Below are 27,373 nucleotides of genomic sequence, written 5' to 3'. Positions count from 1 at the left end.
GATTTAAACCAAGCTGGATTGTCTTTCAGGAGCTGCTGTTAAATGAACACCTTGATATCTTCGTTCTTGGAGAGAAATGAGCCAAGGAGGAAGACCATCTAAAAAAAACCACTAGACAATTTGTGCTCACTGGAGTGGTCTCTGCTGGGCAAAAGGTCTTTAGAATGACTCGTGGATTTTCTGGCAAGTGGCAAACCACACAAGTGCTATGTCAGGCCAGGAAGACAGGTGCAGCCCTGTCAGTGTCAAAGAAGAACACTGGTAGCAGAAGAGCTAAGAGTGAATGAAAATTGAATTATCTTTATTTCTAGGACTTGTCTATTGAGAAATAACAGTGCTGGCAACCATTTACTACCAACAAGAGGCAGTTCCAAGAGAAGAATATAAAATATGCTCTGCTCAATCCCACGAAACTCAGAGTGTCTCACAATGGCCAATTTCTTATTTTTACCCTGTCCAGAGACAAGGAAGGGTGCATCAGGGAGCTGCTAGCCTCTGCGATGAGTAACTTGAGTCAGGCTGCAACATGTGAAAGAATTCAGCTGATCAGGATTTATAACACTAGCTGGATTTTTTGCTTTCTTTGGGGTTCATGAAGCGTGGTGTTGTAAGATACCACAGGAGTCCCAGAGTAAAGTTACATACCTATTTCTCTTCCTTATTTTTATTTTTTTGGCATGTTCATACTATTTTATTACCAACATCGTTGGCATCCCTGAGTATGAGAGTTCAGAAGAAACTTAGAGGCTATTGTCTGATTCAATCCTTGCAGCTTACAAAAAGAAATGTGGGGAGCAGTCACTGTGTGACTAGCCTGAGGTCACTCAGGAAGTTAGAGGCAGAACTGCAGCCAGGGTCACCTCTCTTTACTGCTACTAGTGTGCTCTTTCTACTGCACCCTGATCATAAAACATCTCCCAACCCAGGAACAAGGTCTACCGCATAGGTGGTCACAGCACCGTGATCACTCTCTCAGTCATCTGTACTCCTCCTTTGCTTTGACCAAAGACACAGGAAGGGACATTTTGCCCCACATAAAACACCTCTCAGAGGCTTGGCAACAACAACAGATAATAGCATTGACCTAAGACCAACATTTCAACCATGGTGTCAAAACAATATTTTATTTCAGCAAAGAAAAACTATGTCACAAGTGGATTATTATTACTAATAATCAGACTAGTGGTACTTGCGGATGACTTGGTTTCATACTCACACTTGGACAACTATGCACACTGAGTATAACTGACCTTATGAGAACATCATTCTCACTAAGATTATGATGTGCTTTCTAATATTGTGTGTACCCTTGGGAGGATGTCCTGCCTGTGATGTTCTCTTTCAGGGGAAGAAGAATGGTTGAGAACTGAGGGTATATTAAACATTTACTCCTCCAGATTTTTCAAGATTTCTGTTAAGCGAGATCAGAAGAAAGCCATCTATTTGGATTGCATCACTCTAACCTGGTAAGTCGAATTGTCTACACAGAATTATAATTTCACGATATGTCCAGATTACTTACCGAGAGCCAATTTGAGACACCAACAGGACTAGTAAAACATCTTTGCACTGTGGGTAGCGTTGCTATCAAAGACCTTATACATTATGTCATTCAAGAACCTTTATATTAAGATCCTTATGGAAAATCCTTCCCAAAGTTTAACCCTATGATAAAGGTTTTTTTTCTCCTGGTAACATAGTGGGTAATTGGGAACTGTTTAACCCAATGCATTGATTTCATTGATTGTTTTGGTTGCCGAGAAGTATGGATGCTCAGAATAGGTTTTCTTGTTTTCAACTGCTAATTCCTTTATTTAAATTGTAATAAATGTTTCCCTTTACTTCTTTCCTTTTTCTTTTTAAGAAATTTAATGTATTTCATAATAAATTATAAATTATCAATAGATCAATTAGCATAGAATAGTTTGGAATAATGCTTAGAGATCTCCCATTGAAAAAGACCCCAGTACCATAGGGTTCACAGTTGAGTGTTAACTGAACTTGAACAAATTCTGATTTTATTTAAAATGATCAAAGCCTAGAAAAAAAACTCCTGCAGATCATATGGGGCACATAATAACTAAAAAAAAAAGAAACAAAGAGGGGTGGCTTTCTTCAATTAATTTTATAGTGTAATATCAAAGCTTAATAGTTAATATATTTCATCTAATGTAGAATGTCAATGTTTAGAAATCAGACATTATTTCATGTACCATTAGAGATATACTGCCAATTAAACTGTGACTTCCTTACCAAAAGCAAAAAAAGGAATTTTAAAGATATTAAAACATGTAAAGAAGAATATAAGCACTATACTCCCAACCCCTTCAATTAACATGTTAATATTTTATTGCATTGGTTTTCAGTAATTACTTTTAATAAAATAAAGCATTATTAGCTAATGTTCCACCCCTACCACTCCAATCTCATTCTCCTTCTAGGTCCCCCAGGCCCAATTGCTAAAATAAATTTGTTGTACACTTTAAAGTCAATTTTCTATACGTTTGCACATAAATATGTGCATTCGTAGAAAGTATTTTTGTGCTGAGAAGGTAGAATAAGCCCTTCAAAGTTGTTGATGTTCAGATTCCAGTTGGCAAAAGTCTTACACATGTGGCATTAAAGATTTTCAGTATTAAACATGCACATTCCACAAGTTCAGCAGTTCTGTAATATACATCCAGAGTCTGCCCTGAGGGTTGCTTACAACCTTAGTATAAACTCTCACTCACCCCTTTTAGAGAATAAAACTTACACCTATGTAATGACCAGTCCAGGTACAAGGGTGTCCTCTAATAACATTCATTCATGTATTCAAAAAATCTTTATTGAGCACCTGCACATTTCATGCCAGGGAGGTGACCTGTGTTCTCCCTACACAACAGGAGAAAGAGTGGTGGCATCGGCAGGAAAGTGCAGTGGAAAGGAGGAGCTGACTTTGGCAGGAAAAAGAACGATATTACTTTGAATTTATCAACTCTGACGTAACATCCTGATAAAAAGTGCCATATCCAAGTCACGTTGAAGATTCTCAAAGGACAGTACCAAAGTTGAATAAAAACACAGTGCCTCAAATGGGAAGTAGTATAGAAAGGCCTGAGGCTGGGGTATGGAGGCACACGCTGTGCAGAGAACGAGGGAAGAGAAGAGTGAACAACTGCTCGGGGTGGGGTTGCATTGATGGCGAGAGATGGGTGTAACATGCATTTATGAGGACAGACATGATCAGGTTTAACGAAAAAGAATTTTTTCTTTTTCCAGCAGTCCCACTATGGGGCATTTATCTACAGGAAAGGAAATCAGCATATTTAGGAGATACCTGCACCCTCATGTTTATAGCAGCCACTATTCACAGTAGCCAAGATTAGAATCAACCTAAATGTCCAAAAACATAACAGATTAAAAATGTAGTATCTATTCACAGTGGAGTACTATTTAGCCGTAAAAATAATGAAATCCTGTCCTTGGCAACATGGATCAGCCTGGAACACTATATTAAGTGAAATAACCTAGGCACAGAATTATAAATCTTGCATGTTCTCACTCATATGTGGGAGCTAAAAAAAAATGAACTGAACTCATGGAAGTGGAGAGTAGAATTCTGGTTATTACAGGCTGGGGAGAGCAACAGGGAGGAGAGGACAGGGAGAGGTTGGTTAACAAATACAAACTTACAGCTAGATAGGAGGAATGAGCACACCTATGACACCTAGCTGGGAATCGACAAGTGTGACAACTCCTCCACGTCCCTGAAGATGGGATACACGCAGGGCGCTCATCAGAGCGGCCAGGCCTTTGGCCTGGGCCCGCAGATATACGACCCCAAGTACTACTGGGGAGGCCCAGTGGCCCACGGTGCTCCCTCGGGCTCCGGTGACTGCCCGGGGCCAGGGGAGGCCCCTGAATATCTCCCTTACTACCAGGAGGAGACCGGCTACTGAGGCTCCCAGCACGCTCTCTCCACACATGATCTCCCCTCTGGGTGTTTGGGTTTTTCTGTGTTTTCATCTTTTTTTTTAACCTGTTCAGTGCTGCCAGTCAACCGAGGGTCTGTGAGTGGCAGCGTGGGATCAGGCAGCAGGGATTTTTCCCCCACCTCCCCTTGCTTTGGTTCCTTCTCAGGACTGAGCCACCGGGCTGTGGGGGAAGGGATCAAGGCCGTATCCTGATGCATGTAGGGTGAAGGTCCCCGCTGGCACTTCCAGGCTGTGGGCTGAGCTGTGCTGGAGAGAAGAGACCTGGACATGGAGGGAACAGGTCCCTGAAGGTTTCTGGTTGCCTCTCCTCTTCCCCTTTTCTCAGCCTATCAGTAAGTGGTTTCTGTACCCGCAAAAGTTTCAGGAAGTATTAACAAAATAAAAAAAAAATTTTTTTCCCCGAGGAATGGGGCGGGGACAGTGGAGAGGGTGCTAGGAAATGAGTCCCTTGGGAGAGGGGGCCCAGCCACGATGCTAAAATATCTCAGGCTTCTGAGTGGCTGGATTTCCCTAGGACCCTCAGACCAACAGACCTCAGACCTACGCTGGGACCCCGTGAGGAAACTGAGGCCCGTACAAGGTAGTGGAATTTTGAGTTGTCAGGGTTAAGCCTGACCCATCTCCATCCTAGCTCCCCCACCTCCGTGGCCCTCAGTAGGGTTTTTTGTTTGTTTTTGTTTTTTTTGAGATGTAGTCTCACTCTGTCGCCCAGGCTGAAGCGCACTGGAGTAATCTCGCCTCACTGCACCTCGGCCTACTGGGCTCAAGCGATTCTCCTGCTTCAGCCTCCAGAATAGCTGGGACTACAGGCGCCCACCACCACCACGCCTGCCTAATTTTTTGTATTTTTAGTAGAGACGGGATTTCACCATGTTGGCCAGGCTGGTTTGGAACTCTTGCCCTCATGTGATCTGCCTGTTTCGTCCTCCCAAAGTGTTGGGATGTCAGGCGTGAGTCACCGCGCCCAGCCCCTCAGTAGGTCTTAAGGAGCCCCGGCCCTCCTTCTCCCCTTCTGGGCCTGACCAGGTCTACTGCTCTATCTCCCCCGGCCCCAGGCCACGCCAAGTACTGCACAGAGCCCTCCCGCCAGGGGCCCTGTGCTATGAGATAATGTGAAATACCGACTGTGGACCAAACGCAATAAAACCTCTGTTTTTAAGAAGAAAATGAAAAGACTTAAAACTGGCATTTTAAGACTTTACTATATATTATTAAATATATATTAAATATAAATGTTATACACTTTAGCGCCTCTATCTCCCAGTCTCTGGTTAGGAACTTAACTTTCCTAAGCCTCAATTAGTAAACACTTCTGGCCTAGCCACGTTGACCCGCCTCTCTCCTAACATCATCCAGTACATTTCGGAAGCGCATGCAAAACTCTCCCACCTTCTGTTTCAACAGATATGTCAACTGATACAATTATACAATAATTTCATAATATTAGATTTAATCTCACAATCACACTCAGCTTGATTACTAACCCTGCTCCTACACCTTGCTCACCTAAATTTATCTACATTTTCTATGAATTGAAATAGCTTAGAAATGTATGTTGTCTGTGTATTATAGTGTAAGTTATTGTAATATAGAAATATGGACTTTCTTTAACTCCCATTTGCTGCCTAGGAAATACCAATATTTTTTGAGCATGGCAAGTGTTCCCAAGCATTCAGAAGTGGAGAGTGTAGGAAATCCACTGCAGAATGAGGTCTGCTTGTCATCCTCTCAGTCTCAACTGCTCTCCCTCCTTCATCTCTCTCTGTTTCATTGATGAGTACAGAAGATCAGGCATTTTTATATGAAGTGAAAATTGATGGAACTAAGGTGTTGATTTGAATATCCAACCGACCATTTATTGAGTGTCCATTACAAGTTAAATTGTGTTGTAGAGAACAGCTCAGGAAACGAATGCTTGACATTGATGTACATAACAAAAATACAAACATACCATTAAAAAATCAGACCTCTTATGAGCATCCAGATTCTCATGTAAGTTTTGTGAAGCTCTTTCAAAATGAGAATGTAAAATTTCAAAAAAAACATCATTTTCACAAGTCATTCTTGAGACAGGAAAGTGGAAATAGAAGTTCATATATGGTTGTTTCACTAGCTCAAATCTTATGTACAGTTTTTAATCAATTGACACCCATATAATTCTTAGTTTTATATACTGATAGTCATTAGAAATTACAAATTTTAAAAAATATTCATGTCTCATTCTACGAATCAATCTAAAAATTGCATTCATTTGGTTATATTTCTTCATTTTACCTGGCCTTGAATACTTCTTTCCTGCCCAGGATTAAATTTAATTAATGTCTAATTTGTTTACTTGGTTTAGTTATTTTGGCCATGTTCATTACACTTGTTATGAAGCAGGCATGTAGGAATGTTGACAAGTTTATGATCCTCACTCTTCCAAATCCCTAATGGCGGCACCCCAACAGACACATACCACAATGTAAACACATACACACACACACAATCACGCCCACCCATACTCACCCACGTACACACAGACACACACACACACTCCAGTGGATCAACACATAAAACACTCCACAGGCAGACATCGTACAGCAGGGATCTCTTAGTGCACTGCACACTTCTGTAAATTATCAGGACTCTTGAATTGAGGTGAGTCTGCAGAGATTTCAAAAGCTATTTGAGTGCTAAGCTATCTAACTAGTGGTTGGACACTATTTAAATAATGCATTAAACACAACTCCTGAAAGCCACAACTGTGTTACATCCTTTAATAGATAAAGCAAAGCTGATTTTAATGTGAATATACTTTATAGTTATTTCTATTCCTGTTAATTTTTGTTTGCTTGTAATACACATTTTTATGTAACTGGGAGTAAGGAACATCTTAGGAAAAAGAAAACAAAAAATAAAATTTCGCTGTTTACACTGTGCCTTGGTCCAGTAACCCTGCACTGCACATATACACTTTAAATTGGTGTCTTGGGGAACCACTTTGGTATTTCTTTTTTTTCTTTTATGTTGTAAACCTTTCTTGTAAAAATAAACAAAAAAACCAAAAAAAAGACAAACACATTAGACTATGTCAACATGAGGTCAGGATAATCAATATTACTGTCTGAACCTCCACATCTTGTCCCACTGAAAAGGCTTCAGAGGTAATTACACTCATGGAGTTGTTATTTCCTATGGTAATGATGCTTCTTTCTGTAATACTTCCTGAAAGATTTGCTTGAGGCTATTGCACAGATTTAACTTTTTTTCCATAAGTAGAAGGGGTAATTCTAATGATAAAAATTGTAGTATATAAAACACATAAACCAGTAACAGAGTTTATCATTATCTAATACTATGTACTGCACACAATTGCATGTGTATTTTAGTATCACTGAAAGAAGAGCAAATTTGTTTACACCATCATCACCACAAACACTAGCAATACATTTTTCTACAATGTTGGGTGGCTTACAATATCACTGGATGATAGAAATTTTTCAGGGCCATTAGAATCTTATGAGGCCAACATCATACATATATGGTCTGTCATTGACCAAAACATAATTATGTGGCACATGAGTGTATATATCAGATACATCAATCAATATATTCAACATTTCTCCCCTGCTTATCCTAATGATAAAGATGATATAAAATATAATTTAAAAAATATAAGAAGAAATGCTGTAATGGTCTCTATATTAAAACCTAGAGTTAAATTGTTTAAAAAATTATAAGTAGATGCTAAATACACAGATTGAAATACATTAAATACATTAAGAATGTTTGTTCTGTTTCTTATATATTGCTGGTTTTCTGCCATTGAAAGTTTAATTTAGACCTCCTTATTTCATGTAATCACCCCAATAATTTGTCTTACAAACAATTAACAGAAGTTAACACTATATAACATAGTTGTATATAGTCTTACTCTTACAATGGGATACTTTCCTTTTCATGAGGGAAACAGTAAGCTATAAAGTTTACACAATCTGAGATGTAGATAAAGATTGACGTGCAAGATTGCTTCTAGATATATCACTTTATAATGGTAACATAAAAAAAGGAAAGTAATGTGTAAAATATCTTCTAATGCAACCCTTTCCACTCTTCCTGACTCTCATTGGCCTTTTTTTTTTTTTTTTTGACTTCTCACGAATACATTAGGAGGCTCCCTCACCCTCTGGCTTCAGGTTAGGTTCAGCCTGTGGAGAATCCTGTAAGAAGGCAGAAAGGAAGAGGAGAAAAGGGTCATGGTGTTTATTCTGTTGGTCTCTTCCCCATGAGGCTGTCTTCCCTACATGTGTCTCTTTACAGAAGGTCACTTTTGTTCTCCAGGTGGTCTGATCTTCTACTCCTTCTTTTTCCAGGTTTTGTTTTTATCCTCACTGAACGCCAGTTCCAGATTTATTGCTTACAATTCTTTCATGCTCCTTCCTTTGTATGGAAGCATTCCTCAAATTATTCTTAGTTGTATTTACCAACTGTTTTCTGTTGAAATTCTGACTAATCCAGAATATAAAACTTTTTAGAGTCCAGTCATTCTTTGCCATGTTCTGTTTCCCCCCATCTCCGTGGCTATGAAAACATGTATCAAATATTTTACCTGACTCGCAGGAAGGGGAAGTCCCACTGCTTTGCCTGTTTTGGATAGGTAGCATCAGTTAAACTAAACCTTTCATAAACTACTGATACATCAGTGGTTTCTTGTTACATAGAATGAACAGTATTCACCAGAATAATATCCTGACTAGCAAACACATCAATTGCCACTCGATGTTCTAAGTGTTATGAGTAAAATAAAAACTGGATAAAGATTTTGCCCTCAGGATGTTTATGTTCTCCTATGTGAGAAAGATAATTAAAAATACAAAATATAATATCAATTTTTGAATCATAAGTGTTACGCAGAAAGTGAATTAGGGTAAATTTCCATGCTTGTAGTTTTGCTTATGGTTTACTATTTGTATTCATTTTCTAGGACTGTCATACAAAATACCACAAACTGGGTAGCTTAAAACATCAAAAGCTTATTCTCTCAGTGTTGGAGGTCAGAAATTCAAAATCAAGATGTTAGCAATACCATGCTCCCTCTGAAACCTGAAGGAGAGAATCTTTCTTTACCTCTTGTCTTCAGGTGCCAGTTATCAATTCTTGGCACATTTTTTGGCATGCAAATGCATCACTTTGTGACTCTGTCATCACAGGACATTCTCCCTATATGTATGTATCTCTGTGCCCAGTTCTTATAAGGACAGCAGTCACCTGACCTCATCTTAACTAGTGACATCTGCAATAGCTCTATTATCAAATAAGTTCACATTTTAAGGTACTGGAGTTTAGCACTTCATTGTATCTTTTGAAGAGACACAATTAAGCTCATATGTAATAAATATTAGTATTCAAATTAAGTATATCCTACACTTAAAATATACTGATAAAATAATTTGTAATTTCTAAAGACCTCATAATCATACAATCAATATTTATAACAGATTTCTCTTCATTTTGTTATCTATAAATCTGTATTTTTGTTTTTAGTTACAACCATGACATCCCCAGAAAGCTTTTCTATACAGAGAAGTGGCTCTGAAACTGTTATCAACATCTAAACTTTTGTAAAAATTGAAACTATTGTAATTTCAATTTACCTGAAGAATGTTTTCTTTTGATGTATTTGAACAGAGTATCACTGTGATTGACAGGATGAAATGTTTATGAAATAGATCAATATTGCTCATTGTGATATTCATCATTGAATAATTATATTTTTATTTTGTCAATTCTGAGTTATTTGGAAACAAAAATCCACAGAATGTTACCTTATATAAATATGTTAATACATTCTTGATTATTAATAAATCTGTTACTACAATGTCATATCCTCTCAGTAATAAAAGCATATTTAATTTATGCTTTTATCCATTAGAAAACAGTGAAGCTAGAAATTATTTAAAATTTTCCCCTAAGAAATATGTGGAAAAAATAAGAAAATTTATATTTTAAAATGAAATTGCATTAAGAAGCCAACATTGATGCATTTATTGACTAAAGACCAGAGTTTACATTAGGGTTCACTCTTTGTATTATACAGTTCTATGGGTTTTGCTAAATGCATGATGTCATGTATCCACCATTACAGAATCATAGATAATAATTTCACTGCCCTAAAAATTCCCTGTGCTCCACCTACTTATCCCCCACATGCCCAACTCCTGGTAATGACTAAACTTTGCACTAGCTCTATAGTTTCACCTTTTCTAGAAGATTATATACTTGGACTCATACAATATGTAGACTTTTCAGACTGGCTTCTTTCACATAGAAATATGCATTCAAATTTCCTCCATGTCTAATCATGACTGGATGGCTTATTTTTTTACCCCTGATAATTACATCATTGTATGGATATAGCAGAGTTTGTTTATCTAATTAAGGAATGATTACCTATTAAAGGATAAGCTGGGTGCTTCTAAGTTTTAGTAAGTAAGAATATAGCTGCACATGCAATAAACATTTGCATGCAAGTTTCTGTGTGGTACAGTATACTATTTCTTTGTTCTTAAATACTTTTCACTGGTGTGAACCAATGAGATGCTAACATTGCATTGCTCATACTTGGTTGGTTTCTAAACTGTACTTACTTTTACAATTTTTAAAGACAAGTTTCTATTGCCAGTTTTTTAAAGTGATATGCTCTGCTGGCCTTGACATAACAATACACCATCATTAGCTTTTAAGTCCTTAATATGCTCAAAAAATTAGAGAGCAACTATATCCATGAACCACCATCTAGATTGCAGGAATTAAAGGGAGAACAAATGTTCATTGAATAGATGCAATTTACCAGGACTTATGCTAAGCATTACAGATCTATAATCTCTTTATATATATACACACACACACACATATATATATAAGAAAATTAAGGTGAGAAAGTAATAAACAATGCTAATTAGCTCTGTTTTTAAAAGTAACAACCCAAACTTAAACTCAAATTATTTTTACTGTAAAACCACTGTAGAAAAATAAAAACTCAATTAAATTCAGAGTTCTATATTGCATACTAACTGTAAACCACATCATTGTTCAGATTGATTTTTTTAACAGATCAAAACATATTTAATCCGTTGCATTGAATTTAATGCATTGTGTTACTACTCCTTATTTTATTTTGTTTTATTTTACTCAATTTTATATTTTATTTTCTTTCTAGTAGAATATTAGCTGGTACATCTGAATACCAGAATGTAAAGAAAGGAAGAACAGATCCAAATAAATATTTAAACTAATAATGGCTAAGAATTTTCCAAAATTAACAGCAGATACTGAATACAGATTCAAGAAGTGCAGAGAATACCAAGCAGAATAAATGTCAAAAATCTGTACTTAGGTATGTATTTTTTAAACCAAAGAAAATCAAAGACAGAGAGACATACTGAAAGGAGCCAAGGGTAAACAAGAAAACTTACCTGTAAATAAATAAGGCTAAGAATTACAGTTGGTTTTTCATTAGATGAAAGCAAGAAGAGAGTGGGGGGAAATACTTAAACTGTTGAAAGTGAAACACACAGAGACACACACACCATCTACATCTTTTCTTTTCTTTTTTTTGGAGACTGGAGTGCAGTGGTGTAATCTCAGCTCACTGCAACCCCCACCTCCTGGGCAAGCAATTTCTCCTGCCTCAGCCTCCTGAGTAGCTAGGACTACAGGCGCATGCCATCAAACCTGGCTAATTATTTTTGCATTTTTAGTAGAGACAGCATTTCACTGTATTAGCCAGGATGGTCTCAATCTCCTGACCTCGTGATCTGCTCGCCTCGGCCTCCCAAAGTGCTGGGATTACAGGTGTGAACCATCGCATCTGGCCTACATTTCTATATCTAATAGAATTATCCTGCAATAGTGTAGAAGAAATAAAGACCTTCTCAGACAAACAAAAACTGAGAAAGTTTATGGTCAGTAGACATGCCTTGCAAGGAATGTTCAAAGAAGTTCCTAGGGAGAAGAAAAAGGGTATAGGTCAGAAATTGGTCTATATAAAGAAAGGAAGAATATCATAGAAGGAATGAATGAAACTAAAATAAAATGTTTTATTTTCTTATTCTTAATTGACCTAAAAGATAATATTTTGTTTAAAAGTAATAACTGTAACAATATATTGAATGAATATAGTATATAAATGAATACAATAAATGGCAGTAGTGTCATAAATAATGGTAGGAATTGGGATTACTTGTATCTTAGTTTGCTCAGGCTTTTATAACAGGATACCATACACTAGGTGGCTTATAATCAACAAAAATGCAGTTTTCAGTTCTGAGACTGGGAAGTCCAAGGTCAAGCCATGTGCATATTAAGTGTCTGGCAAGGGCTTGTTCATAGAGGATGGGTCACTGGGTTTTCACATGGCAGAAGAGCAAATTAGCTCTCTAGGGTATCTTTTGTAAAGGCACTAATTCTATCCATAACAGTTTGCCCTCATGACCTAATCACTTCCCACAGACCCATCTCCAAATACTCTTACCATAGGGATTAGGTTTCAACATACACATTTTGGGGGAATAGGGGAATGCAAATATTGAGTCTGTAACACTCTTGTAAAGTGATATTTGTGTTGAGTTATTCAAAGTCTTATTTAAAGGTAGATTGAGATTAGTTAAAAATGTGTATTGCAAACTCACATAAATCACTAAAACTGTTCTAAAGTATAACTGACATGCTAGGAGAGGAAATGTAATGGGATTATTTTAAGTGTCAATTGAAACAATAGAAATAAGAAAAAGAGTGATTGTTGGGAGGCAAAGAATAAATGATATGAATAGAAAATAGTTATAATAAATACCAGCCCAACTTTTTTACCACCCAATAATTACTTTAAATGTGCATGATCTAAATATACCAATTCACAAGACAGCTGTTGTCAGAGAAAAACAAAATAAGACATCTAGTTAACAATCTTTTTCTTTCTTTATTTAATAAACCTGAACAACATTTTACATCTAATTTAATCCCAGCACTTTGGGAGGCGGAGGCGGGCAGATCACGAGGTCAGGAGATCGAGACCATCCTGGCTAACACGGTGAAACCCCGTCTCTACTAAAAATACAAAAAAATTAGCCGGGCGTGGTGGCGGGCACATGTAGTCCCAGCTACTCGGAGAGGCTGAGACAGGAGAATGGCGTGAACCCAGGAGACGGAGGTTTCAGTGAGCCGAGATCGCGCCACTGCACTCCAGCCTGGGCAACAAAGCGAGACTCCGTCTCAGAAAAAAAAAAGAAAAGTTGATGAGTAATTTTTGTCATATGGAGTTCAGTGATATTTATAATAAAAATTGCATACCACACAACTGATCAAAGCACAGCATATCCATGCCACCGTAGTCTTACTTATGGCTACCTGTCCAGAGCTCACTTTGAAAAGTCACCTCCCTACTGAAATTCATGACACTTATGGAATTGTCAGAATCTATAAAGAATGTATAAGGAATTTTTATAAATTATGAATTACTGTAAGTAAGATATTTTGTTAAAGCAGCAGGAATGTACTAAAACACCATGTGATGGGAACAAGAAATGACATCCTTAGTCATAAGCAAAAGTTGTTGATGAAATGGCTAAAAAATAAATATGCCCAACTCAGCATCATTAACAAGGGAAATCTCATAGGTGATAAGGAACAGAACCTGGCCCTAAGGTTTCTAATAGGGCCAAAGTCTCCCACTTCATGTTTTACTCCTTTGGGTGTCTCTATGCAGTAAACTCACTAGTTTATGTACTAGGGAACAGTTGGTTTAGAAAGGTCATGCCAAAAGGTCAATATAAATTTCTTCACTGGCCTTCTTTTAGAGTAATGAGACCTTTCTGTAAAATAAAGATGGTTTTGTTGCATATCCATACAGCAACCTATCATTTATAGGAGCTATTCTTTCTGCAACATCCATATTAATACCCAGGTGAAAAGTGAACCAAAATAAAAAGAAGATAAAAAGATGAATGAATTTTTTTTCTTAATTTGGGCAAAATTACTTCAAAATGTTTACAGTATATACAACATCTCAAAATATGTAATTGGAAAGAAAATTTTACAAACTAAAAATATTTACATTGTGCATGTTTTGTTTCTTCATTTAGAAATAAAAGCCAAACAGGTACCCAGAGAAGCCAAATACAAGATAATAATTACTTTGAACACTTTTTCATTCAAGCAAATTTCTAACTGTGAATGTAGGGTTACAAGTACATTCCAGAAAGTGAAGGTACATTCGGTCTACTAAATTTCTTGGCCATAATTTTCTAAATTTTACTGAACTTGGAATCACAGGACTGGGGAATATTCATTGGGGAATATAAAAAGTAGCTTTCTCATTTTTGCAGTGATTTCATATAAAAGAAGAAATATTATTTATATAAAATATTTTCTTGACATGAAAATTTGGTTGGTATATCTGTGCTATTTTACCTTTTGCTAAATATATATTAATAACTTCAGAAAATATAATACATGACACATTTTGATTTATCTTCTGTCTTCATATATCCCAAAGCTTGAGTTAAAATGAAGATAAATCATAAAACACTCAATGATGTTGTATGTTATATTCAAAATAAGGCCACATTGATCCAAAATCACTCTGTAGTATTCAGTTACTTAGAGGAGCATGTTAAAGTTTTCATACCCATATAGGATAATCAATTGTAAGAATTTCTGTCATTTGCCTCAATGGTGGTAACAATGTTTATTTATTAGTAGAATAAAGAGAATTTGTTTCCAAGAAATGCAAGAGTTTTATGTATTTTGCATTTAAAAATTAAGTACAGTTCAATGAGTGTTTTGATTTAAAAAAATAAAAATGAACAGAATTCTAAACTACACTTCTGATGTAGCCATGTGGCCAAAATACTAACAATCTGACTTAAAATATATCTTCATCTAATTATTCCTTCTGTGCAAAAGATGAATTGGATTTGTTGGGAAGGATGCTTTGAAAGCATGAATTTAATTTTCCTTCTTCCAGGGTATCTATTTCTTCCATCATTGTAAGTAGGAATTGCTTGCTCACATGCAAAAATGCAAACACTGGTTTTTAAGTGCTATCTGGAAGAAATACTAGAATACATATATTCTACATACATATAATATTTACAATACATATTCAAGATATCTATAGATACATAAAAATAAACATTTAATGAAAATTGAAAATATTAGAAAGGCCTAAGGTACTTCAGGTAGGTAATCTCATTTATTTTTACAGGAAAAGGATATTTCCCAATAACATTAAAGCTTATATAAAATTTGATAATTGGTTAAGTCAAGCTTCTAATAAGTGGTAAATAAAGATTTACTTGTTAGTATCCATTATATGAGTATTAGTTCATTCTCACACTGCCATGAAGACATACCCAAGACTGGAGACTGAGTAATCTATAAAGAAAATAGGTTTAATTGACTCACAGTTCTGGGGAGGCCTCAGAAAACTTACAATCATGGCAGAATGCAAGAGAAGCAGGTACCTTCTTCACAAGGTGGCAAGACTCAATGAGTGCAACCAGGGGAAATGTCAGATGCTTATAAAACCATCAAATCTCAAGATAACTCACTCACTATAATGAGAACAGCATGGGGGAAACCACCTTCATGATCTACTTACTTCCATCTGGTCCTGCTCTTAACACACGAGGATTATGGAGATTACAATTCAAGGTGATATTTGGGTGGGGACACAGAGCCAAACCCTACAGTATGTATGGTATCCTACTATGTATTGCTTGAATCTACACAATACAGTTCTGTCTCTTCAAATGGATTCCAGCTGAGGATAGTAAGGAACAAAACTGACACATAATATGTAGAAAATAATGTATCAACAAAAAGTATTATATAATAATTTTCTTCATTAAATAATATTTTTAGTAAGAATTATGTTAGGTGCTGTAGGAATAAGAGAATAAAACAAGTGTGTATTTTACTCTTTGGAGAAAAGTAATACAAAAAAGAAAGCCAAAACAAAGCAGAATCAAAGTTGGACCTTCATATAGATATGCATGTAAATATATATGCATTTGTGGACTTTCAAAAAATTTAAAAACATTTTTATTAGAGAAATGATAAAACTTTATGATAAAATTGCATTCAATTTGGATTTAGAAAGGGTAAAATTATGTGTCTTAGACCATTTTGTGCTTCTAAAACAGAATACCATAGATTGAGTAATTTATAAAGGACAGAAATTTACTTCTTACCATTCTGGTGGCTAGGAAGTCCAAGATCAAGATACCAGGCTCTGAGGTCTTCTTGATGCATCCTCACATGGTGGAAGGTGGAAGGGGCAAGAGAGAACCAACTCTCTCTGTCAAGACCCTTTATAAGATCACCTCATCCCATTCATGAGGGAGGATCTCTCATGGCCTAAACACCTCTTAAAGGCCTGACCTCTTAGGACTATCACATTGGCAACACTTGAATTTTGGAGGAGATTCATTAAAGCCATGTCAGTATCCATTTCTTACTAAAGGTAAAAAATAATTTGAAGTATGAAGGGAACACAAAATGAATAATACCTCCAAGAAATATTCATTCATTTGTCCACTCACTCACTAAATAAATATTGAGAGACTGACTTGTAAAAGCTAATTTACTCTCTTCTAAGCTCCATCATACCAGGCTGGGAAACTCCCAGTAGATAATATGGGCACTAAGATCCAACCTAATATAAACTCAGATCAATTTACTTCAGATATCAGGATAAAAAGTTCTGCACCATTGTGAGCCATGGTTCTTCCAGACAGCAATACAAGGAAGTAGAAGAGACAGAGGTGATCCAAAAAGCAATGAGCCTGGGAAGTTTTTATAGCAGGTAATTTCAAATAAATCATTTTCTATACAACTGAGATTCTTCTATTCATGAATAGAACCTTCTTGAATGCACTCCAGTATTTCTCCAAAGTGGGGCATTGTAAACAAATAAAAAGAGGGCCAGAAATGGCTATTTATCTCACTTAAGCGTAATAGAGCATCCAATACCAGCATCCAGGCTGGGTCAATGCAAATCTGGTTCCAGACTTTGCTTTTGCCTTTGAAGATAAAAATTTTTTTTCTTTAAACTGTATTTGAAGTGAGATTCTATATGGACTGCTATGTAAGGGAAGGGATTCTTTGAAAATGGGTCCAACCCACTAGAAGAAGAGATAACAAATGGAGATAAGCTGAACACTGATTACTTTACTTGGAGCCTGAAATCACCTTTAGCTTAAATCATACTACCCTTGGGCTTAGTTACTTTAGTCTACTTTTTTTTTCCATTTATGTTACTTGCCCCCAAATGAGTCTTAATGGGGACAAATGGTCATTCAGGTACAGGCCTCAGAAGAGCATTCCTGATGAGAGGAAACATTTCCAAGGAATGTTAATGAGATTGTTCTGGGACAGGATAAATAAAAGAAATACATTTAGAGGAGTTCTACATTTAAGGAACAGCACAGAAAGAGAAACGTACAAAACAGCTAGTGGTGGAACAGTAATAGAATGAAAGGGAAAACCAATTTCTTTGAAACGTTTACAGTCATGCCCCACATAATAATACTTTGGTCAATGACAGACTGCATTTAAAATAGTGGTCCCATAAGATTCTAATGGAGCTGAAAAATATCTTCCATGTAGTGACATAATAGCCATTATAACTTCAAAGCTCAATGCATTACTCAAGTGCATTTGGTGATGCTGATATAAACAAACCTATCGTGCTGCCAATCATAGACAAGAATAGTGCATATAATTATGTACAACACATAATACTTGATAATGATAATGAATTACTATGTTACTCATTTATGTATATACTTTACTATTTAATGTTATCTTAGGGTATACTCTTATTTATTAAAAAAAATTATCTGTAAGACTGTCTCAGGCAGGTCCTTCAGGAGATATTTTAGAAGAAGGCATTGTTATCACAGCAGACTACAGGTCCATGCATGTTATTGCCCCTGAAGACCTTCCAGTGGGACGAGGTGTGAAGGTAAAACACAATTATATCGATGATCCTGATCGTGTGTAGGCCTAGGCTAGTGTGTGTTTGCATTTTACTTTTTAACAAAAAGGTGTACAAAGCTGAAAAAGGAAAAAATCTTATAAAACAGAGCTATAAAAGATGATATTTTTGTATAGCTGCACAATGTGTTTGTGTTTTAAGCTAAATGTTATTATAAAAAATCAAAGCGTTGAAACATATAAAAGCGTTAAAATATATTAGATTAAAAGGTATAGTAAGATAATGTTAATTTCATGGTCCTTAAGTGTATCATTTTTATAAAATCCACAGTCATATACGGTAATGTCCTAGGGTTTCACATTCACTCGCCATTCACTCACTGACTTCTCCAGAGTAACTTTTAGTCTTCAAGCTCCATTTATGGTAAATTCCCAATATAGACGTAACATTTTCCATCTTTTACGCTGTACTTTTACTATACCTATTCTATGTTTAGATACGTTTAAATACACAAATACTTGCCGTTATGTTACAATTGCCTACATGTTCAGTATAGTCACACGCTGTACAGGTGTGTAGCCTAGGAGCAATAGGCTATATCTCATATAGCCTAGATATGTAGCAGACTATGTCGTCAAGGTTTTGTAAACATCTATGATGTTTGCATAATGACAAAATTGCCTAATAATGCATTTCTCAGATCATATCAGTATTACTGTCACATGATTATACATATTTAATTTTTACTGGTGAAATATTATTATTCCTATTGAACAGAATTGAAACTCTAGCTCTATTACTTATCTTTCCTAGTTGAAGCCAAGCTTTTTCCAACAGATTGGAAAACTATATGCTACTGAGAAAGTTACTGCTATTGGAGTTCTAAAATATATACGTATGTCTCTTAGCTCTCAAAATTATTTTGTAATATCATATGCCCAAATACAAAAATATAAGTGCCCAAATATTTAGACTTGTATAGTCAATGAGTATAATTAAGTCTTGACACTAAGTAATATTCAAAGAGGGAAGTTTGCTCTTTATTTTCCTAATTGCCATGGGCAACCATCAGTTATTTACTTCATTTCCTTTCAATAGTTCTTGCTCTCAGCAAGTCGGGATCTCTCAGAGAGAAAGATTCATAGAGGCCTGAGAAAAACAGAAGAATCTAGGGACAAATGTAAAACCATCTTCATAATCACAATCCATTTATTAGATACACCATCCTAAATTTTGTCCTAAAGAATAAGCAGGGCTCATATTCTATTTCTTATATTTTTTGAGGGACGATTTCAGTGTAAGCAACAAAGCAGTGGAAATAATTTCAAATGCTAGAATAGTTTTTTGAGTAAAATCTGGTCCTACTAATGATTTAAGAGCTGGAACACAACTTCTTGCAGGTCTAGAGCTGGATCCTAGTCCAAGTGTTCCTGGAAGGGATGGGGTAAGGGTGAATGGAGTGTGGGAATGCAGTCCTGCTGAGTATGGGCAGCTGTTCTGGAGCCAAGCAATTCACAGTTTCACTTTGCCAAAATAAATCCACTTGAATGATTTTTTTTTCAGGGATGAAACTGAGAAATTGGTGGTGAGTAGTTCTGCTTAGGAAAATTTTTGACATTTCAGGATAAATGACAAATATTACACTTTTTCTGAGACTATCTTAAAAATTCTTTTATATATCTAATTCTCATTATTTTGCTAAACTTTCTATACTTGCTATTCACTTATTCACATTTAAATTTTTATTGTGACAATTATATAAATGGAAATAGCTGTATCTTTTAAGTATAGAATCCCTACATTTTTCTTCTTGCTAGCCATATCTATCTTATTTATAGTGAATATCCAACTTTCATGAATTCTGAAAGTGTTCAATGACCTCAGAAAGCAATACGATTGTGTGGTATACAGAATATTAGATGGTCATGACCTTAGCCTCCCAGTGTTACTTTGATGATTATATTGTATTACATGGCAAAATGGATTGCACAGATGTAATTAATGTTAATAATCAGTTGATGTGAAGACAGGAAGATTATCCAAGTGTACCTAATCTAATACAATGAGCTCTGTAAAATTTTATTTATTTTTGCCCGACTGTCTTATTTCTGAGAGCCAGTTTTCAAGCTCTGAAGTCCTTTCCTCAACTTGGTCCATTCTGCTGTTAATACTTGTGATTGCATTATGAAATTCTTGTGGTGTGTTTTCCAACTCTAGCCAGTCAATTTGGTTCTGTTTTATACTGGCTATTTCACCGATCAGCACCTGAATTATTTTTTGTGTTTGTTCCTTAGTGATATGGTTTGGCTCTGTGTTCCCATTCAAATCTTATCTGGAAGTGTAATCCCCATGTGTTGAGAGAGGAACCTGGTGGGAGGTGATTGGATCATGGGGGTGGTTCCCCCGTGCTGTTCTCATGATAGTGAGTGAGTTCTCATGAGATCTGATGGTTTAAAAGTGACCGTCCCCCTTCACTCTCTCTCTCTTCTGCCACCCTGTGAAGAAGTTACTTGCTTCTCCTTCACCTTCAGCTATGATTATAAGTTTTCTGAGGCCTCCCCAGCAATTCAGAACGATGAGTCAATTAAATCTTTTTCCTTTATAAATTACCCAGTCTCAGAAGTTCTTTATAGCAGGGTGATAACAGACTAATACACTTAGCTTCCTTGAATTAAGTTTCGATGTTCCCCTGAATTTCAATGATCTTTGTTCCTATCTATATTCTGAAATCAATTTATGTCATTTCAGCCATCTCAGCCTAGTTAAGAACCCTTGCTGGGGAACTAGTGTGATCTTTGGGAGGAAAGAAGACATGCTAGCCTTTTGAGTTGCCAGAGATCTTGCATAGGTTCTTTCTCATCTGTGTGTGTGTGTGTGTGTGTGGGTGTTCCTTTAATTGCAGTGTAAATTGAGTACAGTCAGTAGACTTCTTTCCAAGTTTTCAGAGTCCTAAGGCTTTGTGTAGGGCCTTTATTTGTAGCTAAATTCTTGTCTTTCTTTTCACAGCGGGGTATGATAGCAAAGTATTATTGGTGTTGAAGTTTTGGGGTGTGATCTAGTAGCTGGTGCTGAAGTGTAATGGTCACTGTGTAGGCTCCTGCTCAGTCATGTGGCTCCTCCGTATTTCCTCATGGGTTGCAGCTATGCTTCCTCTCAATGTTTTGAAAGTCAGTGTAGTCTCCTCTCCCACTTGAGTGCCCACTGCAGATCTTGGCTTGGTGCATCCAGGCTGCACACCATAGTTCTGAAATGATCATAGGCTTTATGTTACTTCCCCAGCTTGGAAGCAGCAGAGGAGACCCTGTGGCTCAACGTCTTTTCTTGTCACTTGGGGCTCCATTGCAGAAAGATGCAGAACTGCAATCAATTATCATGATCAGCCTGGCATGGGGCAGCTGCACTGTGAGCCCACGCTGGGGGGATCCTGTCTGGTGACTAGCAGAGAATGTGGGTAGGACCCGTGGGAGACAGACTGGCCTCCTCTCCTTAGAGCAACTACAACTTGCTGGATAAAGCACTCGGAGTCTTTGCTCCTTCCCTAGTTCAAGGGTAAACAGGGAAGTTAAACTGGAGAGGCAGTGGCAGAGGGACTTTTGGTTGCCCCTGGGAGCTCCATCTCTGAGAAATGTGGAGCTGCTGCTACTGGGAGTGTTCAGCCAGAGGGTGAAGCAGCTGCACTGCTTGCCTGAGCTAGAGGCTCTGCTTGTTGGGGAACAGGGGGTCAAGGGCCCATAGCAGCAAGAAATGGGGCTTTTCTCTAAATGGTGGCTGTGGTGTGCTGTACGCATGGGGAGAAAGCAACCAACTTAGAAAACATATTTCAGGATATCATCTATGAAAACTTCCTCAACCTCTCTAGAAAGGCCAACATTCAAATTCAAAGAATATAGAGAACCTTTACAGGATGCTAAAACAGAAGTCCATCCCCAAGACACACAATCATCAGATTCTCCAAGGCCAAAATGAATGAAAAAGTGATAAAGTAAGCTAACGAAAAAAGGCAGATCACCTACAAGGGGCACCCCATCAGGCTAAAAGCAGAAATTTCAGCAGAAATCCTACAAGCCAGAAGAGATTGGGGGTCTATATTCAACATTATTAAAGAAAAAAAATCTTCATCCAAGAATTTCAGATGGAGCCAAACTAAGCTTCGTAAGTGAAGGAGAAATAAGATCTTTTCAAACAAACACATTCAGAGGGAATTCATTACCACCAGACTGCCTTACAAGAGTTCCTGAAAGGAGTAGTAAATATGGAAAGGAAAGACTGTTATCAGCCACTACAAAAACACCTTTAAGTACACAGACCAGTGACACTATAAAGCAACCACACAAACCAGTCTGCATAATAATCAGCTAACAGGATGAGAGGATCAAATCCACATATATCAATAATAACTTTGAATGTAAACGGCCTAAATGCCTCAATGAAAAGGCAGAGTGGCAAGCTGGATAAAGAAAAAGACCCAATGGTATACTGAATTTAAGAGCCCCATCCTACATGCAATGACACCCATAGGCTCAAAATGAATGGATGGAAAAAAAATCTACCATGTGAAAGGAGAACATAAAAAAGCAGAGGTGGCAATCCTAATTTCAGACAAAACAGACTTTGAACCAACAAAACTCAACAAACACAAGGAAGGTCATTACATAATGGTAAAAGGTTGAATTAAACAAAAAGACCTAATTATCCTAAATATACATGCACCCAACACAGGAGCACATAGATTCATAAAACAAGTTCTTAGAGACCTACAAAGAGACTTAGATTTCTACAAAATAATAGTGGAAGACTTCAACACCCTACTAACAGTATTAGACAGATCATTAAGGAAGAAAATTAATGAAGATATTCAGAACTTGAACTCAATACTTGATCAAATGGACCTAATAGACTTCTACAGAACGCTCTATCCAAAAATGACAAAATATACTTTCTTCTCATTACCACATGACACATACTGTAAAATGGAACACACAATCAGACATAAACCAATCTTCAGCAAATTAAAAAAAAAACACTGAAATCATACAAACGACACTCTCAGACAACAGTGCAATAAAAAATGTAGCACATATACACCATGGAATACTATGCAGTCATAAAAAATCACGAGGTCATGTCCTTTGTAGGGACATGGATGAAATTGGAAATCGTCATTCTCAGTAAACTATTGCAAGGACAAAAACCCAAACACCGCATGTTCTCACTCATAGATGGGAATTGAACAATGAGAACTCATGGACACAGTAAGGGGAACATCACGCACTGGGGCCTGTTGTGGGGTGGGGGGAGGGGGCAGGTATAGCATTAGGAGATATACCTAATGCTAAATGACGAGTTAATGGGTGCAGCACACCAGCATGGCACATGTATACATATGTAACTAACCTGCACATTGTGCACATGTACCCTAAAACTTAAAGTGTAATAATAATAAAAAAAACAAAAAAAAACAGTGCAATAAAAACAGAATTCAGTACAAAGAAAATCACTCAAAACCATACAATTACATGGAAATTAAACAACCTGCTCCTAAGTGACTTTTGGGTGAACAATAAAATTAAGGAAGAAATCAAGACATTCTTTGAAAATAACAAAAAGATAAAACAAGCAAGAATCTCTGGGACACAGCTAAAGTGGTATTCAGAGGGATATTTGTAGTCCTAAATGCTCACATCAAAATGATAGATATCAAACTAAAAACCCAGCATTACAACTAGAAGTACCAGAGAAGCAAAAGGAAACAAACCTCAAAGCTAGCAGAAGAAAAGAAATAACAAGAATCAGAGCTGATATGAAGGAGTTTGAGACATTAAAAAAAAAATAAAAAGATGAACAAATCCAAGAGTTGGATCATTGAAAAAATCAATAAATAGATATATGGATACCTAGACTTTTAAGAAAAGGAGAAGCTCCAAATAAACACTATCAGAAATGACAAAGAAGATGTTACCACTGATCCCACAGGAAAAAAAAAATAACCACCGTAAACTACTTTAAACACCTCTATGTACACAAACTAGAAAATGTAGGAAAAATTGATAAATTCCTGGACACATACATCCACCCAAGATGGAAGCAGGAAGAAATTGATCCTTGAATAGACCAATAATGAGCTTCAAAACTGAATCAGTAATAAATAGCCTACCAAAAAAAAAATGCCAAGGACTAGATGGATTCACAGCTGAATTCTAGTAGATATTCAAAGAATAGCTGGTACAAATCCTACCGAAACTATTCCAAAAAATTGAAGAAGAGGGACTCCTCTCCATCTCATTCTATGAGACTAGCATCATCCTCTATGAGACCAGCATCATCTTCATATGAAAACCTGGCAGAGAAACAGCAAAATAAAAAATAAAATAAAAAAATAAAAAAAACTTCAGGCCAATATCCTTGATGAACATAGATGCAACAATCCTCAATAAAATGCTAGTGAACAGAATGCAGCAGGACATCAAAAAGCTAATTCATCATGGTCAAGTAGACCTTATCCCAAAGACGAAAGGTTGGTTCAATATATGCAAATCAATAAATGTGATTAATCATGTAAACTAAAGACAAAAACCACATGATTATCTCAATAGATGCAAAAAAGCAAAAACCACATGATTATCACAATAGATGCATTCAACACTGCTACATGTTAAATAACCTTCAATAAATTTAGGCATTCAAATGACCATACTGCCCAAAGCAATTTACAGATTCAACGCTATTACTATAGAACTACCAACAACATTTTTCACAGAACTAGAAAAAAACTATTTTTAAAATTCACCTAGCCCTCAAAAAAGACCCTGGATAGCCAAGGCAATCTTAAGCAAAAAGAACCAAACTGAAGCCATCACATTATATGACTTCAAACTCTTCTACAGGGCCACAGTAACCCAAGTAGCATAACACTAGTACAAAAACAGACACATAGAACAATGGAACAGAATAGAGAGCCCAGAAATAATGCCACACATCTACAGCCATCTAATTTTCAACAAAACCAACAAAAACAAGCAATAAAGAAAGAACTTCCCATTCAATAAGTGGTGATGGGATATCTGATTAGTCATATGCAAGAAGATTGAAACTGGACTCCTTCCATATACCATATATAAAAATCAACTCATCATGAATTACATACTTAAATGTGAAACCCAAAACTATAAAAACTCTGGAAGATATCCTAGGAAATGCCATTCTGGATATAGGAACTGGCAAAGATTCCATGATGAACATGCTAAAAGCAATCGCAACAAAAGCAAAAACTGACAAATGGGATCTAATGAAACTAAAGAGTTTCTGCACTGCAAAAGAAATTGTCAGCAGAGTAAACAGACAAGCTAAAGAATGGGGGAAAATTTTTGCGAAGTAGCCTTCTGAAAAAAGTCTAATATCTAGAATCTATAAGGAACTTAAAACAATTAACAAGCCAAAAAATAAAAATAAAAACAACCTAATTAAAAAGTGGATAAAGGACATGCACAGACACTTTTCAAAAGAAGACATACATGCTGCCAATGAGCATATGTAAAAACCTTAACATCCACTCATTAGATAAATGCAAATCAAAACCACAGCAAGATACCATTTCACACCAGTCAGAATGGCTATTATTAAAAAATCAGAAAGCAACAGATTTTGGCAAGGTGGTGGAGAAAAGGGAACACTTACTGCTGGTGGGTGTGTAAATTAGTTCAGCTATTGTGGAACGCAGTGTAGTGATTCCTCAAAGAACTAAAAACACAATTACCATTTGACCCAACACCATTACTGGATATATATTCAAAAGAAAACAAATTGTTCTACCATAAAGATACATGCACACATATGTCCATTGCAGCACTATTCAAAATAACAAATACATGGATCAACCTAAAGGCCCATCAACAGTATATTGGATAAGGAAAATGTGGTACATATACACCATGGAATATATGCAGCCATAAAAAGAATGGAATCATGTCCTTTGCAGCAAGATGGATGGAACTGGAGACCATTATTCTTAGCAAACTAATGCGGGAACAGAAAACCAAAGACTGCATGTTCTCACTTATAAGTGGGAGCTAAATAAGGAGAACACGTGGACAGAAACAACCAACACTGGGGCCTACTAGAAGGTGGAAGGCAGAAGGAGAGAGAGGATTTAGAAAGAATACATACTGGGTACTATGCTTAGTACCTGGGTGATGAAATGTTCTGTATACCACAGCCTCGTGACACGAGTTTACCTATATAACAAATCTGCACATGTACCACTGAACCTGAAATAAAAGTTAAAAGAAGGAAAAAAGGAGTCTTACCTGGCTTGCAGCCCGAGAAGTCAAAGTGATTTGAATCACAAGAAGGGTTCAGTGTATTGTTGCTGCCTTTGAAGACAGAAAGGGGCCACATGCAAGAACCAAAGGGTGTCTTCTAGCAGCTTGTGCAATCCCAAGTGGACATCCAGAGGAAATGTGAGCCTCAGTGCTACAATCACAAGAAACTGAATTCTTCCAACAACGTGAATGAGCTTAGAGGTGACTTTTCCCCTAGTTTCCAGATAAAAACTTAAAGTTAGCCATATCTTCAGTATCACCCTGTGAGTTCCTAAGTAAAAAAACCGGTGGAGTCTGCCTGGACTTTTGATGTACAAAACTGTTAGAAAATAATTGAGTTTAATGTTAAGTAAAAAATATGAGAAATCAAACCTATGTAATAATTTTGTTAATTTCTACAAGTCTTTCAAATCAAATAGGTAGGATTTTTAAATTATATATTTTGTTGTAAGGTTGTGTATTATTCTCTATATAAATAAATTCAAATTTTAAAAAACTTTATTCCAAGGGTTGGTAAAAACATAATTATTATATTGTGAAAAATGATTATAATTTCAGTTATAGTTCTCAGTTGTGGTTTTATATTTTCTTTCGTATTTTTCTTGCGTGTTTTCTATGTGGTTTTCAAGTGTTTTAAAGTTTTCCTCCAACCTGGATTTTCTTTCTCTCAATCCATGTATCCTCCAACTTTTTCAAATATCCCCATCAAATTGCCTCCCTCTCCACTTACTAATCTACTCCTTTCAACTTTTCAGTTGTTTCACACTTTTGTTTTTAGTTCATATTTTAGTATTTTAGTTTATTTATATTTTATCTCCCTAAATAAAAAAGTTCTTCCTGGAGCATTTATTGACATTCTCAAAGGATGAACCACTTCTATAGAGCTTAACCAACACATTTACTTACAGTTATATTCCCATATTATCAAAACTTTATACTACTCTAAACTTCTTTTTCTGTAAGTAAAAACCAATTGGTAACTATAATTTGAATTTTCATGTAAAATGACTTGTACAATTGTTTTGTGCAAATGTTATTTTCCTTTTTCGTGTTGAACAATAGGACCAAAACATAAAAACAACCAAATGGCAAACATT

General features: G+C 36.3%; 1 pseudogene; it reads left to right on the top strand.

Moving 5' to 3' along the window:
- The window catches only part of LOC117978681 (glucoside xylosyltransferase 1-like), a 33,185-nt pseudogene extending 6,318 nt beyond the window's left edge, over positions 1-26,867 (top strand).
- The last annotated feature ends 506 nt before the right edge of the window (positions 26,868-27,373 follow it).

The sequence above is a fragment of the Pan paniscus genome, chromosome 11 (genome assembly GCF_029289425.2).
Source record: "Pan paniscus chromosome 11, NHGRI_mPanPan1-v2.0_pri, whole genome shotgun sequence".
NCBI lineage: Eukaryota > Metazoa > Chordata > Mammalia > Primates > Hominidae > Pan > Pan paniscus.
Note: the sequence above shows the minus strand (reverse complement) of the source record. Positions and strands in the feature narration are given on the sequence as shown.